Source organism: Enoplosus armatus, chromosome 9 (assembly GCF_043641665.1).
Source record: "Enoplosus armatus isolate fEnoArm2 chromosome 9, fEnoArm2.hap1, whole genome shotgun sequence".
In the NCBI taxonomy this organism is placed as follows: Eukaryota; Metazoa; Chordata; class Actinopteri; order Centrarchiformes; family Enoplosidae; genus Enoplosus; species Enoplosus armatus.
Window position 1 is genome coordinate 12,710,073 of NC_092188.1, and position 6,002 is coordinate 12,716,074.

Consider the following 6,002-nt stretch of genomic DNA (forward strand, 5'->3'; position numbering starts at 1 on the left):
GAGGGTGACTAATTGACCACCGCCCAGGAGATCAAGTCCATATCCAAAGGCAGGTTGTCAGCTCTGGCAGGCCCAAGTCTGGCCCTCGTCCCATATTTTACCCTCCGCTCCTCTCTGCTTTATGCTGAACAGAGTCATATTAAGAGCTGAGGCGGCTCCACTCCTATACTTCTGGGTTCTGTCTCAATGGACCCTTCTGACCAGATTTGACCAGCTTCTCATTTCCTACCCCCCCCCCCCTATGCAGTGAGTCTGCACCCACACTGCTCAACCATGAAACCATAACTAAATATAAATCATCCCTTCTCTTACTCTATCTATCTGATAGCCCCTCCACAATCTCTCATTTGTTCTCTTTATTTTTCCCTCTCTCTCTCCCTCTCTCTCCCTCTCTCTCTCTCTCTCTCTCTCTCTCTCTCTCTTTCTCCCTGTGTCTTTCATACTCTCTCTTTCTTGCTCTCCACCTTACACAAACACAACTCTAATAAATTGTGGCACTGGTAATTACATAGAACCCACCGGTAAATTTCACTTCCATTTACATTTAGATTACAGAATATTTCATTCCTATCAATCTGCAGTGCAAGACCAGTGTGTGCATGGCTTCGTCCATATGCAGACACAACTGTTCATGGCATTTTTATATTCTCACTGGTGCGTGCACACACACACAGGAACAAGCACAGGGGTGAGCACACATATGCCCACAATGCAAGCACACACACACACATGGAGGTGAGTAAACATACACACATGCACGGCACGCACTCATGCTCGCACACGCAGACACACTGAGCAATAAATCTCAATGTTCACCAGCACACATGGACAAATGCACGTATTAGGGCAGTAAATCCTAATTTCGCTTCCCCCATATTTATAGGTGCAAACATATGTGCACACATACATGGAGCCACTCATAGCTGATGGTATCTTAGAGTGAAATGATAGCTCAGGTATGTTGTGTTCATATATTGAATACTGTTTTGAAAACAAGGCCCGATTTACCTTGAACTGTACAATATTTGCCTGATGAAAGACTTCTCCCTCACCCACCCTCTCTTTTTGAAAGAGTATTTATCTGCGTCCACACTTTTATCACATTCTTTGCACACTACTTTCACAGGAATGCCACAGTGAGTGTCTGGAGGAAACACACTCCTGTCCCACACACACGTTTATTTTCTCACACACAAACTTACCCACTTCTGGATCATAATACATTCAGATGCAATCTCATCCACTGCACATAAAAGACAGCAATATGCGCCCAAACCCTAACTGTAATATTTCAACGGTTTATAAGGAGAGATGAGAGGGAAAAAGAGCCAGAGGCAGCAACTGGGGAAAACAGATACCACCGAGATTTTGCCTTCTCTCTTTTTCTTTCTGCCTGTCTCCCCGTCTGTCTCTCGTTCTGAATCTCCCACCCACCCACTCTCCTCCTCTCAGTATTACTGCATCATTTCCAACAGTAATGAGTGCACCAGGAGCAGGGAGATAGCAAGGGAGCAGGGAGGTACTTCGGGGAATTAGAGTGTTTAAAATATACACAGCGGTTTTCCTCTTGTGAATGATCAGTGCAAATAGTCTCCCTCCTCTCCGCACACACACCATGTATAACCTGAAGGTACACTGCATCACACACCTGTATACTGTGTGCTTCCTTATTCCTGACATTATTAGAACATTATTAACAAATACGAAGGGGCTCATTTTTTCAACCACTATCTGGGAGCCTTAAGTGTTTGTGCCATTGTTTTTTGCATTACCTGATTTTTCAGGATTCACTCATTACTGCTGCTCCCTCGGTCTCAGTGGCACTCCAGGACACAGAAAATACATTACCTAGCAGTGCTTAAGCGTATGAGACATTAACTAAAGCTTTTGCCAGAAGATGGTATGGAGGTAATTTCCTGCGTAAAATTGGTTTCTTTTTTCTTGGGAGGGGAAAGTGTATTCCCAGGCGGTAAAGTGGCTCAGAGAAGACATAAAGACAATTTTCCCGTCATGGACACAGGACGCTTGCGAGTGTCTGTAGGTGTTCATGTATGTATGTGTAGGTGTCCGGGTGTGGACATGAGTGCACTGATGTTCTCTCCACCCAGACAGGTTTACTGTCATTAGGGAGTTGTGCTGATATGATCTGCTGAGGTTCGGGCCAGAGGTTGGAAGAGGAAATTGGAGCGACGGGGTGGTGTTCGAGTTTAGACTACCGAGCAGCGGGAAACCAACAGACTGATAATGCTTGCCATTGGGACAGATCAGCATCAGTACAGTGTAAACAGCCACACATTCATACACACGTACAAACACACACTGTTGACCCTCAGGGTTACAATGAACTGGCAAAAGATCCTGGACAGTTTAGCAGAAAGCAAATCACTGGAGGGAGTGGAGTCCGGATGAGCAGAGGAAGACTGCTGTACTCATGTAGGAGCATGCAGGCCTACAGACTTATACCTGATCAGCTTAACAGGGCTGTAGTCAGCATTTTAGAAATACTGAAATCACCAGTCCAAGTACCTCCTCCCCCAGGAAACCTTGACCAGACACTCAAATTTAAGTCTCAACTATTTTTTTTTAATTGTTTGGACTATTTTTTCAGTGAACTTTTCACTTATATTGTCTGTAAACTTTATTTCCCAACATGAAGGTCTCTGTCCTGTGAAAACCATGTATCGCAAACTTTTCACGAGCTAAGAAAAACAGTCTGTTTTCAGCTTTGTGACGATGCATTTTCTCCGATAAATCAATGGGCTTCTAAATGGCTCGGGGATGGAGATGCATGGTGTTCACTGGACAACAACCCTGCACAGTGTCAGGAATACATTTCTGGTAGGAACATTTATTTATACAGGTACTAAATTAAATGCATTTAGTAAAACATACTGGAATCAGCCTGTTAAATATCTACCAATGCAGAATGTAAAGGTTCCTAATACTCACAAAATTCCCAGAACAATACCAATGACAAGACCACTGTGTCCTCAATAGTAGCTACAGTCCTGCAAGCAGGCATGAAAACATATTAATACAAAATATTATACAGGTAGAAACTATTATTTCTTAAAGACTTCCTCTTTTAAATCCATACCAATCACAAAGAGATAATACAAATCTGATGATTTAATTATAAAGCTTTCACTAAGATGTGATAGTGCAAGATGCCTGTAACTTAATATCTGCCCACATTGCTTGTTTTGCTCTGCTAAAACAGAGGTGGGTTGTTGAGTTCACTTCAGAAGAACCCAAACACTCCTCTGGAAACACTCTGATGCATGTTTTCTCTCTAAACATATATATGTTTCTCTCTGTCTCACAACATCACACACAGCCATAGTACACAGTACACTCGACCGACCATTACAGCAGAGGGGAAATCCATCACAGGAGAACGCCTGTCCACGGTCTCCTGAGAAACAGAGAGGGTCACCACACTAGTTTAAACAAAAATCTTAATACAAGCGTGGTGTCTGCTCACAAACGTATATGTATGTGCGTTGTGTATCATAGAGGAGGGCATGAGTCCATTCATAGGCCCATATATGAGGAGTATGGTATAGACAGACGGATCCATGCTTCATTCTTTCTGTGTTTACTGTAACTGGGAGCTGCAGAGTCCCCAAGGAGCAAACCTCTCATGTACGAGGGCATGCAGATAAAAACAGCTCCATCATACACTCTCTCTCAGTTACAACAGATCAAAACCAAAATGCAACATTGCTTTGAATAACATAGCTCTGAAGCTAGTTCATGTGGTGATGCAGGCGTCTACAAAGGGGGCATGGTTTGAGAGGGCTTAGAAGTGGCAGGGACCTGGCCTCGAGGACTGGACAGAAACTTGGCAAAATGTAGGAAAATGCTGTAGAATGAGAGAACGAGTAGGTTGCAGAGGTGCAACAGTTTGATGAAGAGTAGGAGGTTGTCGAGAATAATACGTTTGCAAAAGTACAAGGATCAGACATGTTTGTATAAGAAGTGTTTGGAGGTTCAATTGCCTCAGAAGCAGTAATAGAGGGGGGGGGGGGGGGGGGGGGGGGTTGCAAGGTGTCCTTTGAGTGTTTGTTGAATAAAAGATGATAAAAGAAAGTTTTGTTAAGGTTCCTGTTTTTTTTTCTTGTGCATCAAAACAAACACAACATCTTGGTTTTCTGTTATTTTGATTTAGTCACTGGAGGCAGATATTTAAAGACTCTAAAGCTGAATTGATAGCTGCACTAAATCTCAAGTCTGTTGACGTGGGAGGATAAGTAGCCTATCAGACTCAGGCATTTTTGTTGCGACATATCTCATCTACAGTGGCAGGTGTCCTGCCTTAAATAAAGCTTGAACTGGGTAACAAAATGAAAGTTGTGCAAACCTGAGGGATATATTTCTTTGTGGCTGCATACATCAAGTTAAAAGGAGCAGAGAGCGAGAGCAAAGTGGACTCTCTTCCCACGCTGTGACTTGTCCCTCTGTGTCCTTCTACCTCATGTTTACTTCTAAAACCCTGAGCTGTCTGCAGCGTTCAGTGTTGACGTTGAGCACAAAAGGCACCCTAATCCCGGGCTGAATATGCATGACGCGCCGCGCAGTGCTGTGCTGTGGGTGCTCGCAGTTTAATAGTTTCAGCACCGCGTTGGTGAACAGCGCCATACGCCGCTGACACAGACTGAGGCTCAGCTGCAGCCAGTTCCGAGCTGCTCTTTGACGGCACCCGGCGCAGTTTGACAGGCCGAGCCAGGAGAAAGACCCCTTTTATCTGCAATCAAGTCATTACCCCCGAGGATGAGTGAGGTTTTCCTTTCCCCTGACGACACCGGGACCTTGTAGAAGCACGGCGCTTTTACTTTGACGCCCTCAAAAAGGAAAAGAGAGGGGGACAGGGAGTGAGGTTGGACCAGAAGGCATGAGAGAAAGACTGGCACAAACATATTGTCGGTGGCTCATTTTCCAAATAGTCTTAAATCATGCACAATGACACTCGTCTTGTAAATAAAGTTGATCTCTTTCCCTCTTGCTGTGCACAACAACAAAGATGAGAAAAGAGAAGAAGAAACGAGAGAAAGAAAGAAAGGAGGAATGGGGGTGCACTTCAATTCTGAGTTACTCAAGCACAGCGAGGATATAAATGATGCCCCTAACCCAGACCCACGCACGGGCTGCATATTATAAGCTACAGCAGACAGGAATCCGGTGCAGCCCCCGAGAAGAGAGGCAGACACACACTCATACAGAGAGAGAGAGGGAGGGAGAGGGAGAGAGAGGGGAGAGTGTGTGTGTGTCTTCCTTGAGAAAGAGTCTGAACCACTTCAGCCTGTCTGCGCTGGAGCCCGATAATAACTACAGGGCTGCTCTGGGTGAATGTTGCCGTCTCTCCCACCTCGTACCGCGGAATTTCCTTCACAAGAGAGGCAATCAATAGAGAGCAGAGGGGAAGCAAAGGGGTCAGATGTTTTTTTTCCCTTTCTTTCCTCTTCGACGTGAGTGAAGCGGAGGCGCACCTGCGAGAGTGTCTGCTCCCCTTTTCTTTACTAAGAGCCCCAACTGGGCTGCTGCTGCTGCTGCTGCTGCTGCTGCTTGGCTGAGGCTGCGTTCACTGTACAGACTGGACCAGTGGACTGTAAAAACATTTTTTTTTTAAAAAGACAGAGAGAGAGAGAGAGAGAGAAGAGGGGTGAGCCACACAGAGGGTGAACAGGAGAGAGAGAGAGAGAGAGAGAGTGCGTGTGTGTGTGAAACAGAGACTGGATGGATTCCTCTATTCCTCTGGCACTCCACAGGCGCTCATTCATTTATTTAAGCCCGACCGAAGACAGCATGCCAAGCGCAGACTCCAGCGGCAGAGCTCGGTCAGTATAACATCCCTGTCTCTCAGTCTGTCTCTGTCTGTCTCTTTCTGTTTCTAGTATTCTCCCAAAGAGCCATTCTCATCTTGTCTTCCCTTTTCTAAATGCAGGCACAGACTTCACAACAGAAGACAGGAGTGAGACGTCCTCCGTCTCACCGGCCCGGTC